The following is a 13,966-nucleotide window of genomic DNA, read 5'->3' as shown; positions in this document are numbered from 1 at the left end:
CACAAGGCTCCCAAAAGTCCACTTCCTCAGTCCCTTTGGATGACATCCCTTTCCTCCAGTGTGTTGACAAGTTATTATGGGAACCAGGGGAAACATTTTTACCCCATTTCACCTGAGATAGAAAATTGCAGTTTCAAAAGATTTCAAAAGCTTATCAGCCTGAACTCCAGCTGTGGAGAGTAGTTTATGGTGGAACAACCATGGTTATTGTATAGGAGGTTTTTAACATAACATCCTATACCATTGAATTGCATATCAGTTTGTTACAGGTTACCATGGAGATGAAGAAAATTTACAGCCTCGGTCCTCAGTCCTACTGACTTAATCCCATGTACCAATATGATTCCAGGACCACTTATGTGGCCTCACATAGGTGTCATTCACCAAAATCAAGGGGAAGGTCATTGTGCATTATCTCACTCAGCTGGGAGAAGAGGACGCAGAATGGAGTTTTGATCACACAGCTCGTGGACTTGAGAAACCTCACTGCATAGACACATGGCTCTAACAAGACTGAAGAGAACTTTTTTTTTTTCCTAAAAAAATACATCAGGTTACCTTGAAATCGTGGCTTCACTTGGGCTGTATGTCCTGCCAAATTTCCACATGAAAAATTGCATGAATAATCAAAGGGAGTGAGCATGAAGCTGCTGATATCACTGAGGTCTGATGATGACTCATGTGACAGATTTCCAGATGCTACTGATGGAGGTGCTGCTATGGGACAGCCTCGTCCAGGGATCCAGATCTCATGCCAAAGAAGGGAATAGGAAGGCAGATACAACATCTTCATGCCTATCTCTTATATCCAAGCATGAATCCAGAATGCTGTGCACACCAGGAGGAAAAAAAAGGATGATCCTGAAGAAGAGGTCTCTGAAAGAGGCTTATGAAGGAAAAATAGGTTTCTGTGTCCCTATATATTTAAACCTTGGAACTGTACTTGCATTCCAGAGGCACTTAACCCATGAGCCTCTTAACCATGGTTAACTGATGGGGAAGAGATTGTGATGCTCCTGCCTGTGTCCTCCCTCCAACTTAGCACAGTAAATGGCACAGAGCACTGAGGACACATCCAAAATTTTGGAGTGGGGCTCCCTTCACTAGAAATGAATTGGAGGTATTTGAAGCATTGTTCTCTATTCCAGGGACATTCCTTTTCCCTGGGATTGATATTGAGCTGTTCCTAATCTTCCATTTCATGAATGTCACATAATCCTTGCCTTGGCTTCAGCTGGTTCCTGATCTAAATAGGCCAAATTGTACAGTTTAATCCAACTGTTTTATTTGACCACCTCAGCAGAAAATGGCTTAAAAGTTTCACTTCAAATTGATATAACTTATCTGCTAGTTTCTGGTTTGGCAATTGAACCAGTGATATGTATGATAGGATTAATCTTTATTGACCACAGCTCCACTAGCTCTATTCTTGACAGAAGCAGTCATCCTTTAGAGTTGAACAGCCTTAGCCAGACCCAGGAATTATCGATTGGCTAGTAAGATGACACAAATGTCTTTCATTTTCAGGGGAAAATAAAGTCACTGAAAATTTATAGCAGAAAACAATTTTGCAGTAGTCCCAGCGAGATACAAAGCAGATGCCTTCAAGAAACATCAGCAGAGCAGAGCCGACTGATGCCTCTGTGGTGCAGACAATTTTGATCGATATTTCAAAGACTGAAATGAGAGGGGATCTTCCAAACTTGGTTACTGCTTCTTTCATAAAGGAGACATCCAAAACATTGTATTTGTGTTTGTTTCCTTATAAATAATAGAAAACTCATACTCATTGTTCCTTATAAGCTCTTCTCTTTTCTCGTATTGTCTGTGCTTGGGAATGTCTGTTCTCCATTTTTACTCCTAGCAGATATTTTCCTGAACGAATTCAGATTTACTGCACTTTAGTTTTGGTATTCCAGTCTCAAGATGTGCCATTTTACACTTGAAGTACCCAATTTACTTCTAAATGATTGCTTGAGATTTGAAGAAGACATGACACCCACCTAAGCTCAAGTACAACTGGTTGAGCACAGGAAAAACACTAAGAGTCAGTCTTAAATGATCCAGTATAAATAATTGCACCACTGCTATTGAAGAATGTGTTCAGTATCAGCATTTCCAGAACTGACACCAAAAGAGATTACAGACTCATGTCTGGGCTTCAACAGAAAATGGGAAATTATCAGGAAACAGTTATTGAGAAAATTAGTTTGGTTCTTAAAATAATACTTTCCATTACAGGAATGTGCTGTGTTGTGCTGGGAAAGATGTCCAAAAGGAAAAAATTTTCATAGATCATTAATGAGTGTAATAACAGCAAAAATAATGATGCACTGACTCTGGTAATTAGAAAAATCACCAAGCATAATAAAATGGACAATCATCAAAGGAATCTTGTATTAGAAAAATATACAGATTACAAAGGGACACTGTTAATGATATAAAGAAACTGCATAATAATGTAATGCTGAACAATTGGTCATCTGAAATCCTGTTTTAGACACATAAGCAATTCCCTTATTTACACAATTATTGTCTTCTTATCCCTTTCCACAATATTTACTTTCTTTGCACTTTGCGTAGTTAGTGACATAACCAGAACTCAGAAGGGCTTTTCAAACACAGAATTCAGCTTACCCAAGTAGTCACTTCAAGTGCCCATTAAAGCTGTGATATGACAGCAGCAGCATTTACAATCCTGAGAGTCAAGATAATATCCTGGTGTACACTGCAAATGACAGAAAAGCTCTTCCTGTTGGCATCAGAGTGGAGTGCTGAATTTTTAAGATGCACTTTATCCATCAGGCTCTGATGGAAAAAATAATAATAGCAAGTGGGAGAGAAGACTGATGATCTTCTGGTCATTTAGCTCTTCCCATTTGCTCTCTACTTTGCAAGATTTTTTTATATCAGTTTTGAATCAAATCAACCATTTAAGGAGATCTGATCTTAGTTTGCCACTGGCAGGTATTTTTCCTTACATGTAGATAATCTCTTCCACCTAAACTACAATGGGTTCACATTGTTCAGAAAACACATTTTAAGTCTTTGTTTTGGTAGAGGATATTTTCTTTTTTCCTTTTTTTTTAAAAAGTATTTTAAAATAATTTTTTAAACTAATAAAGACTGGAATCTGATCACTTTCAGGGTCACCTTGTAAAAATCTTTTTTTTTTTCAGATATGGGCTCTGGGTTCTGGCCAGACAATGGTCAGATTAATCCATCTCACTCCATCATGCTTAAAGCTGGGCAGATAATTTGAGGTGTTGGTGTATAACCCACAGAGACAGAGGAACCTCCAGCGGAGTCACATCACTAAGATTATTTTACATATTTTGGGGCTGAAAGGATTCTCTTCAGAGATCCTTTTCACTCTCCGTGGCCAACAGTAGAACAACTTATAGCAGGTACATAACTTTGCAGAAGCTGAAATGAAGTGTCAGATACAAAGAATCATCACTTATTGAGGGATTAGTCATCTCACCTGGTCTTTCCCTTTCATTAGTAAAAGCTCAGACAGGCTTTTTTAAAGGAGGGTCCAGGAGTACGTGATTTACCCTAGGAGACGGAATGGGGGCTCAGGTAACCTCTTCCAGACCTTCCCAGCCTGTGTCTCTATAATATTGTAAGGAATAAAGGTCAATTACTGCATCAGAGTCCTCTGCTATCAGTCTCTAAAAGTGCCTCTTTCTCTCCAACAATAAAAAAGTGAGCTCAGACACAAACATCACCATCAAATATGTTTATATTTAATCTGGCAAATCCCACCATTGCAGTTCAAATAGAAAGTACATCTTGTGCAATTTAGACTCAAATATTTACAGTTTTGATATTGCAGCTGGGTATCTCCTACTTTCTAGCAAAGAACAAAGATTTCCAAAGGCATTGCAATGCATACAGTATTTATTCAAAGTAAAGTCTCTCTGGTATCTGTTATTGAGTGATAATGTGAGAGGTTGAAGAGCAACCTCACAGTTTATATTTCAGCACAATTTCTGGTTGTCTAGGGACCAGATGTTTAAGCAAGAAGATGATTAGCACTGAGTAGGTGGAAGGTTTGAGGGCAGGATGATAATGCAGAACTGAAGATTAAACATTCTCCAGAATCTTATGTGACTGTAAATCAGTGGACTTCCTCAAGCTGCACCAGGCAAGAAATTCCATGTATGCCCTCTGTCAAAATGAAAACTCCTAACAGAATAGTTATGATCTGGTTTTGACAGACAGTAGTTAAAAAACTAGTGGGATGAAAGCACCTTTGTTTGAATTTTAAGGTAGAAAGAATTTAAAAATCAATTGAAGATCACCTTCTACCATATTGTTACAATGAAATTGAATGGATAAACGAGTGCAGCACAGAAAAGTCTAAGCAATTCCTAGAATTAGTCTTTGGAGAAGGCAAAGGTTTCTTCCTGTGTATATGGAAAAGGATTTAAATATTTGACCCATTCGCCAAAATGCCAAACCAGTGATTAATACAGCAAACTACTTCTTTCTCTGTCTTTCACATTATGTTGAGTGTGCCTCCTGAAAAAGAGCAAAGATAAAATAGATCAGTCTCATCAGAAAATGGGTGATCACAGTTCCAGTTGCATGGTATCTCTTGGGTTACAAATCCCTGCCATTTCTAGAAAGAGCACTTCAGCATAGTTCAAGAAGGAAATATAACCCTTATTCCATCTCATTTCTACATCTGATGGCATATTAGCTTTACACTACATGCTGTCAACTTGACATATATTTTTCTAACAAGTTCAAAACCAAGTGCAGTGGTAAAATTCCGGAATCAGTAAGTTCTAATTTGAATGTCACAAAAGTTTTTCCCAATGTCTGAACTTTGGACACTTTTTCCTTACTTAGGACATTTTTGACCCAGGTTTAAATGTTGTAGAATGAATTTTACTTAGGACTGACTGGCTCAAGCCCTCAGACTGCGTCCTCTTGCCAGGGCAGCAGCAATATTATTGCACAATAGCGAAAAGATTTGATGAGTTTTTCATAGAGACTGATTCACAAGACAATAGCTTATTTTCCATCAGAGATATGAAAGATATAAACAGGATCTAAACTTTTTTTCTGCAAACATTTCCTTATGTTCTACACTTCATTTATCAGAGTGGGCTAATTGACAACAGACATTTGTGCACACAAAGTTAAGTAAGTGCATGAATACTACCACTAGCACAGAAGGTCAAAAATTAAATGAAAGCCCTTATGCAAACAGTTGTATATATTCAGGTGGGTGGTTAGGAAGTTACAGCTTGTCAGCTGAACTCTGGTACTTGGCTTGTGCATGTTCTTACTGTGCAAGAGCACAACTGCACTTTGACATGAGCGGTGGAGGAGAGATTTAAGCACGAGCATCTCCCAGGGCAGTTGATGTACACCAAGAGCAGGAACAAGCACAGTGATGACAGCTCAACAGCAAGCAGCATCTCAGCAAAGGTCAGCAGAGATGTGCTGCCAAACCTCTGAACCATCTTTCTCCAAATTCGCCTTACAAAGGTCACCACTGAAAGTGATGGGAGGACTTGTGCAGGGGATGAGGAATGTTTTCTATTTTAGCTCAAGGAGCTGCACAAATCTTTTTGTAAGCTTTGGGAATGGACCTGTAGATCCCTTGAAAAAATAAATCTTTATTTTATCTCAGCACAGCCTCTTTCAAGAAAGAGCAACACTCAGAAGATTTGGACAGCTGAAGTGATAACTAAAATTCCTCTGAAGCATTTACTCAAACAGAGTGAGACCTTGACTAACAGGAAAAATTTAAAAGACTGTATTAATTTTTTTTTTCTTTACAAATGAGTTTTTGTTGATTCTCTGCTGACCTAAATTTGGGAAATACCATGCAAACTAACATATCTTAGTGTTGAACATGTTATAGAAATACATCAGCTTGTCTGGGTTTGCTTCATCTATGGAGGCAAAATCAATTCTTCAGAAACAAAACCATGAGTTTTATTTAATAAGCTGTCACACAGAGGAAGGATGACAATGTTACTCAGCACTTTGTTGGTAAGAGAGGTGTACGTGCTGAAAGAGAGGCTCTTTGCACCTTCCAACAAAAGCCTGAAAGGACATAAAACAATAAACAAGCTTGACAGCACTCAGGTCTGACAGTATGCTGAATAAACCTGAGTTGTGTGAATTACAATAGCTCACTTGTTAGAGACACGGAGGTGCACTCAGGGAGAGGAAACAAAAAAATAATTCTTGGCACCCCCAGGGAACACACAGCAGTCAGTGATAATATCCATCTCTTAACATATCTGTGAAAAAAGAAGAAGGCTTTGCAAAGGACAGGAGATTTGAAAAGAGAGCTTGCTCCAAAACACTCATCATAGATCCTGGGAAGGACTATAGTCTGAACTGTACAAGAGGATGTGATACTCTAAGAATCACATCATGTTCAGTTCTGGTGTTCCGATCATGAGAAGGACATGGACTTGCTGGACTGAGTTCAGAGGAGGACATGAAGATGATCAGAGGAGGCTGGAAAACCTCTGCTCTAGAGATGGGCTGAGAGAGTTGGGATTAATCAGTCTGGGAAAGCTCCAGGGAGACCCTAGAACCCCTCTGAGTGGCTAAAGAGGCTCCAGGACAGCTGGAGTGGGGTTTTTGACAAGGACATGGAGTGACAGTGTTGGAATTCTAGAAAGAGAATTTCAGGACAAGGGACATCAGCTTCAGACTGAAAGAGGGAAAGTTCAGATTAGGTATTAGGAAGGAATTCTTTCCTATGAAGATGGTGAGGCACTGGCATGTGTATCTGTGTCTGTTTCATCTCTGGAAGTGTTTAGGGCCAGGTTGGATGGGGCTTTGAGCAACCTGGTCTGGTGGGTGTCGTGCCTACCAAAGGCAAGGGGCTTGGAACTATATCAATTTTTGTGCCCCTTCCAACCCAAACCATTCTGTGATTCTGATTCTATGATTATGGACTGCAGGGACTGAAATGGGGAAATTATTATTATCAGTAATTTTAAGCACCAGACAAAATAATTTTCTTAATCTCTGAACTTTAGCCCAAAATTTGGAAGAATTTTCTAAAAAAACTTCAGTGGGAAGGTTTAGGGCAGGTGAGGAATGTAATGTAATCTAAACCTACCCTCCTTCAGCTTAAGACCATTTCCTCTTGTCCCACCAGTATTTGCCCTCGTGAAAAGTCTCTCTTCAGCCTTCTTGAAAGTCCCTTTTAGGTACGGGAAGTCACTCTAAGGTCTTGTAGCGCTGTGCTGTCCTAGCAGGCGTGGTAGCTGCTGGAGTGGGAATGGACACCGTGGCTTTGGCAGGCGTTCTTGGTGTCGCCGGTGCCCGTGCTGCTGTTAGCCTCAGGAGCTGTAGGAAAAGTGTCAGGACAGAAAACTGGCGCTGGTTTTTACCTTCCTCTCTGCTCCGCTCGGTGTAACCACTAGATGGGGCGAGGCACTCGCCCAGCAAACTCCGCGTACCGGGATGCTCCCTTACGGACCCCGAGGGCAGCTCTAGCGCTGAGCACATCACGCCTTTACCCCGCAGAAAGCATCCAGGCAGAAGGCAGCGCTGACCCTCACCCTTCCACTGCAGCCTGTAAACTGCTCCACCAGCTCTGGGGCTGTGGGCTCTCCTTCCCACCTCAATGGACACGACATTATTCACTCGTTTCAGATTCCAGCTCCAAAACTGAAAATGTCCAGCGGCTGCTCCCACAGAAAAGGTGCCAGGCTAGAAGGGCTGCCGCATGTTTTTTCTTTCCTCACACAGGCTGTAAACCACACCAGAAACAGTGGGACCATGTGTTTTCCTTCTCACTAAAATGTGCAATCCTGTCTTTTCAATAGCCAGCAACTAAGCTAGAAAACTATAAACATCCCTGGATTGTACCCACACAAAAAGATGCCAGTATAGAAAACTCTTGCTTGCCTTCATTCTTCTATTGCAGCCTGTAAACTGCTACAATTTTTGTTAAACTGCACTACCAACACAGGCTAAAATCCCGGGTGAACTCACCCAGTGCCACCAGTCATTTGAAACAGTGAAAAAAATGTGATCATACACCTAAATTAGGGAGGGAAGTGCATAGCCCCAGTGTCAGTGCTGCAGTTTGTAAGATGCACAGGGAAACAGCTGGCTACAGCAGGCTCTTTCTGATTTGTCATCTATTGCTTTGGAGTTGTTACCAAGTGTTTTCAGTACCTGAGCTTATTTGGTGTTGTGATGCATTTAGCTGGTTAGGCAAGTTCATATTCCTATCTGGATGCACTGTTGAAAGGCTACATGGGGAAGGAAACGGCCAGGAACAACTGTTCTGTCACCTTTTGTGCTGGAGCAGTCACCATGCATTTTCAGTTTTGGAGCTCTATCTCTGTTGAAGTCAGAGAGTGTGATGGCACACTGAGTTGGCTGGGCAAGCATGTAGCCTTTAGTGTTGGTGTTGCTGCACCAGCAGCAGGGTGAAAAAAAAAAAAGCTGCAGGGGGAAAAGTAAAAGCCAGTAAGATCTTTCTGGCACCTTTCCACGGGAGTCCTCGCCAGATATTTTCAATTTTGGATCTGTATTTGGGGAGAGTTGCAGAGTGTTGTGGTGCATTTAGGCTATTCATGTTGACTTTGTAGCTTTTCAACAGGCTCAGGTGATAGTGAGGATTACGTGTTAAAGAGAGAGCTCTGGTTTGGGTGGGACTAGAAAATGGGCTGTCAGTACCAATAGCTCTTGGATCTGACCACTTCTTTGGTGTAAGCCTTAGCTGGCCTTCTTCTTGCTGGGCGTGGTCACCTCTATGGTTAGGTGTTAGAGTAGAGACAGAACTCCGGCTTTGTGTCTTTGGATGGGAATGCCAAGGAAAACTGAGGCCCAATAGCTGCTTTTGGCATTGACAGTTCTGCATGCATGTAGTTCATCTTTGCTAGTCTATGCATTTTCACCACACCCATGGACACCACTCCCAGTTCCCGACAGTCCCAGGATGGCTGGGGACATTTCAAGAGCTGTGCATGATTGCTCATTAATTACTAGGTAGTCATCCACAGACTGTAATCCCAAGATGAAAATATTGCACACCTTGTTAGTGTGGTTCATTAGGCCTGGAGAGGACTTTACTGCAGAATCACCTCCAAACCAGCTCTGCTTTGGTCTGTGGTTGGAGGGCCTCCTTCTCACCTGCTCTAGAGAGTCCTGGGCTATGTAGCTGGGCTTGTTCTTGTAGTCACTGAGAACAGCTATTTTTATTAGCTCTTATGGAGCCTGAACTAGGGTCAGAAGGCTGCAACACAACAGTGTGCTCCAGGATTTTAGTAAGTATACATCTGGCATTAATAGGAGCATGTATAAGTACCCTTCTTGTACTGCAGCACCAGTACCCAGAAAAATTGATTGCAGACTGGAAGGTGACATAGGCCACTTATAGGTATATTCAATTTTTTATTAAGTGTCAGTGGCTCAAAGCATTTGCTTTTAGCATTGATTGAACAGTGTTCACTGTTTCAAGAGAGAGATCATTTGCTCCTTTCAGGTTCAGGCACACAGAAAATTAGAGCAATTACTAATATGAGTGAAGGAAATGGGTTTTGGTTATACAATTGAAGGCACTTTAATAAAAAATAAATATGCATTTAAAAATGCAGGTTTGGGCCACACCTAGACTCATTCTCTTATTCCACTTGTTGCTGCAAAAGTTTGATATGTTTCTTGGATACAAAAATGTAAAGCCTCTATTTAGTAATATGCTGCCTCCAGAGGTATGGTCTTCAGTGTAAGGGCTCCCCATGTTCAGTCATGCAGTTATATTTAAGGATCTCCAGGAAAACACTGAACACAAAATATATATCAAAGCATTTCTTTGTTAATTTATGGAACTTTTTTTGCTATGTGGCCTTACTTTTAGGAACTCAGCAGCTAGGAGTGCTTAAAAATTTCTGAGATTTACTTAGGCAAATAGAGAAAGACTGGGATACTGGTGCTTTGCTTGTTTTCTTTTCCTCCTAGGAAAAGACCAGAATAATGAGTTTACACAGAAGTCTGCAAATAATGTAACATGTTTTCAAGCTCTGATCGTGTCTTCAACATCCCTTCTATTGAAATGTCTTCTCTCATCAGATAGAAGAGAGAGCCCTCTTCTTGTGCTTGAGTCCTTAAATGTCTCTTTTAAAGAACACAATGCAGAAGAGAGTCAAGGAGGGCAGAATTGGTCAGCCAGCAGAGGTGAAATTCCTGGTGCAACTAGGAATTCCTGCTATTCCTAGTAGGCACATGCACACACACACCACAGATACACACAAATGCATGGCCACCACACAGATCTTCTACAAAGAAACACAGATCGCTCCCATGATCCCAAAAGGCATCAACATCTGTCAGAGCTTCGTACCACCAAAAGTGATTCCCCTAGAAAATGCTAGGTCCTTAAAGGAGCAACCTGCAGTGTGATCTTACTGATTGGAAAAAGTGAGATGGGCACACAAAGTGATTTGATCTGCAGAGTCTTTGGTCTCTGGTCATTGAAAGAAGGACTGTCTCTTCGGAAAAATGAGGAGGAATACAAAAGACTTATTTGTGCTGCCTGAAGAGTCACTCTTAAAGCCTTCTCCTGCATTCTTTCGCCTGCACATTATTTAAATCAAGTTCTGCCCCTTGCGGAATTACAACAGACAACACAGCAGGTGCATGTGACTTGAAACTGCATGTGGCAGTTGTTTCACATCACCAGAAGAAAACCTAGAAGCCTTTGTTAGATTAAATAACATCCCTGAAAAATGCTTTGTACTAATGGAAATCTTGAAGTTGCAAGGCCTGTCTTGGAGCTATTACTTATACATTGTTTAAGAGTGGAAAAATTAGGTCTTAGTATGGAAAGAGGGGTCACCTCACTTTATACAAGATCTCTCCTGTCTTTGAACTGCCAATTCTGCTTATCATCTGGCAGCACATAGGACCATGTTAACTAGTTCTCAGTTTATCCAGTAAGTGATCTGGTCTTCGTAGAGTTTACAGTTTGAAGTTTCATGATCAAGATGCCTGTTACCTGCATGGTGTACATCCCTTGTCTTTTTGTTTCTTAGGACCTTGCAGCTCGGGAAGAGTTGCCCACAGGTTCTTGTTCCAACTGTATTCTAGCTGATGTTACAGAGTGAGCAGATCTTCCCTGGCTCATGGACCAACCACAGCCTCAGCCTGAGCAGATCTTGTGAAATGTCTGTTGGCAAGGATGACAGGATCATTAAGGCTGGAAAACACTTCTGAGATCATCGAGTCCAACCTCTGACAGGCACTACCTTGTCAACTAGAACATGGCATAAAGTGCACATCAAGTTGTTTCTGGAATGCCTCCAGGGACGGTGACTCCACCACTTTCCTGAACAGTTAATTCCAGTGTTTAACAACCCTTTCTGTAGAGAGATTCCTCCTGATGTCCAGCCTGAATCTCCCCTGGGACAATTTGGGCCATTTTTTCTCATCCCATTGCTGGTTGCCTGGGAGAGGAGATCAACCTGCACGTGGCTACAACCTTCTCTCAGGCAGCTGTAGAGAGTGAGGAGGTCTCCTGTGAGCCTCATTTGCTCCAGGCTAAATAACCCCAGCTCTCAGTCACTCCTCATATGTCTTACCCTGTAGACCCTTCCCCAGCTCCATTTCCCTCTTCTGGGCACTCTTCAGCACCTCAAAGCCCTTCCTGAACTGAGGGGCTCAGAACTGGGTCAACTCAAAGAAGAAAAAGCAGCGATGTTTTTGGGGTATCACTCTCAGTTTCCAAAGATTGCAAACTCTTGCTTTGACTGGTAGAGTTTGGAAAGGGTAAAACCAGAGGATTCCATAAATGGGAGGGCTTTGAGAGGACTAGTGTGGGGGCTTGTGAATTTCTCTCTTTAAAAAACAAAAAGATGCAAAACCCAGATGAGGTCCTTTAACTACAAGGTGTGGAAGATTATTCAGAACCTCAGTCTGGAGTGAAATGATTCATTTTCTTTGTATCAGAACACAGAATTTGAGATGATGACATTTCAAAAAGGAAGGTCTCAAATAGATGTCTTTATTTTAACTCCATTACTCTCTGGGTGCTTTAAAGCCTGGTGAGTCAGTCTGCCCATGTTGACTTAAAGTGCAGAACAGTATGAATAAGGGAGGAAGAAAAACAGTGAAGACAGGAAAGTTTTCTACCAAAGTAAAAATTAATTTCACTCTTTAAAAGGCTCACTCTTTAAAAGGCTTTTGTCCTTTGTTATCAAATGAAATACACGTTCATGGTTTCTTATGATAGAGGTCTGTAACAATCAAATCTTAGCATTGACTATGTAATTTTTTTCAAGATTTTTGAGCTAATTCAGAATGTCAGCAACATAACTACTACATAAAAATTGCCTTCATCATGGATTTTTCGGTATTTTGTTTTATGATACATGAATTTTTTTTGTATCAAGTTGTTTATTTCAATACAGTAATATTAATTAATAATTAGATTAACTAAACCAATAAGTAACAATACTAATTGTTTGTACTGTTCCTGCACTCGGATTGACCTCATCTATTCTTGTCATTACATGGCCCTGTGGATTCTCTTGCAGGCTTCCTTTTTCTGTCATTGATGAAGAAAGACTGATGACTGGTGTTAGTTGTCTTTGCTGATCTTTTTTAAACTTCCTTTTTCTTAGCCTGCCCTGCTACATTTACATGCTCCTATTTTCATCATTTAGACACAGTAAGCATTTTTCAAGGATGTCTGTATACATTACATTACTTTATAGAAAAATGGTTGGTATTTCAAGCATTTCATGATAAATGGGGCTGTGATACTTAATTTTTCAGAAGCAGAACTAAAACATATTTAACAAATATGGTGCTGAAAGCTCAGCAGGTAATTTACCAACAGTCTTTCTGCAAAAAAGACCTTTCAGGTACTGAATAGTTTATGGTTTGCTCTTCTCAATGGAACAGTGTTACAATGTTTAACATTACCTGATCTTTATTACTACAGAAAATGAACAATATCTGACAAATATTCCATCCATTCAACATGGAATGATACAGAATACTCTACCAAACACACTGTGGCCGCTTGCCAGTGAACATTCTGAGAAATACTTTCACTTGCAAACCTAAAAGCTTGCAGAAAAGGATATGCCTTGGAAAAATAGAAGGCTGTGTGGGCAAATTTATCCGAAGTATGTAACCTTTAAGATGTGCACAACACTTTTCAGAGATATGTTGGCTCTTTCAAACAGGATGTTTCATCACAGTGCATTTGATGAAGGTGTTGTGGGGAAGCATATATTAGATTATAATTTCCTGAGAAAATATAGCCTGGGACTGTTGTGAGAGTGTTTGCCTAAGTCAGATGGAAGCTGGGGCTCTGATCCCATATCCACCTCTTTCAGGTACAGAAATCAGGCAATAAAACAGGTATTGTACTGTGTGGGGTGGGGTGGGTTTTCTGTATATTACCTCAGGTGGAGGCATGACTTAGAAAGTACTTACAGTCCTTGCTATGCAGTGTTACGCAAATATAAAGTGAACCCATAGAGCAGAAACAAGTAATTATATATTACTCACTCTTCTGGAAAATCCAAGGCTTCACTGCTATAAGCTGCTCATGTTTCTCATTAACTTCCTGCTGATTCTCTGACAAAAAGGAAAACAGGCATGGCTTAAATCTTAGGCCTTAAATTGACCAAGAAGTTTGAATGTCTCAGCTCCACATTCAGATTATGCAGCATTCTGCATGCCAGGTGGATATTGTTCAACTAATTGAACAATATTTTCTGATTTGTGACTGTATCCAGTGCCTAGATTCTGCACATACAGATATGCTGGGCATTTTTGGACAGTGTAGGGATATTTGACATGGCCTATACAAGCTAATTTGGGTATTGTATGTGACTAGTCACAGCTTCACAGAATTCTCTGTTAGAGCAGCCTACATGCTAAACACTGAAATACTCACAGAAAATGACTGGATTTAGCTTTAGCTGAAAAACTTCACATTGTCCTGGCCTGTATC

The sequence above is a fragment of the Sylvia atricapilla genome, chromosome 2 (genome assembly GCF_009819655.1).
Source record: "Sylvia atricapilla isolate bSylAtr1 chromosome 2, bSylAtr1.pri, whole genome shotgun sequence".
Lineage (NCBI taxonomy): Eukaryota > Metazoa > Chordata > Aves > Passeriformes > Sylviidae > Sylvia > Sylvia atricapilla.
This window is presented reverse-complemented; position numbering follows the sequence as displayed.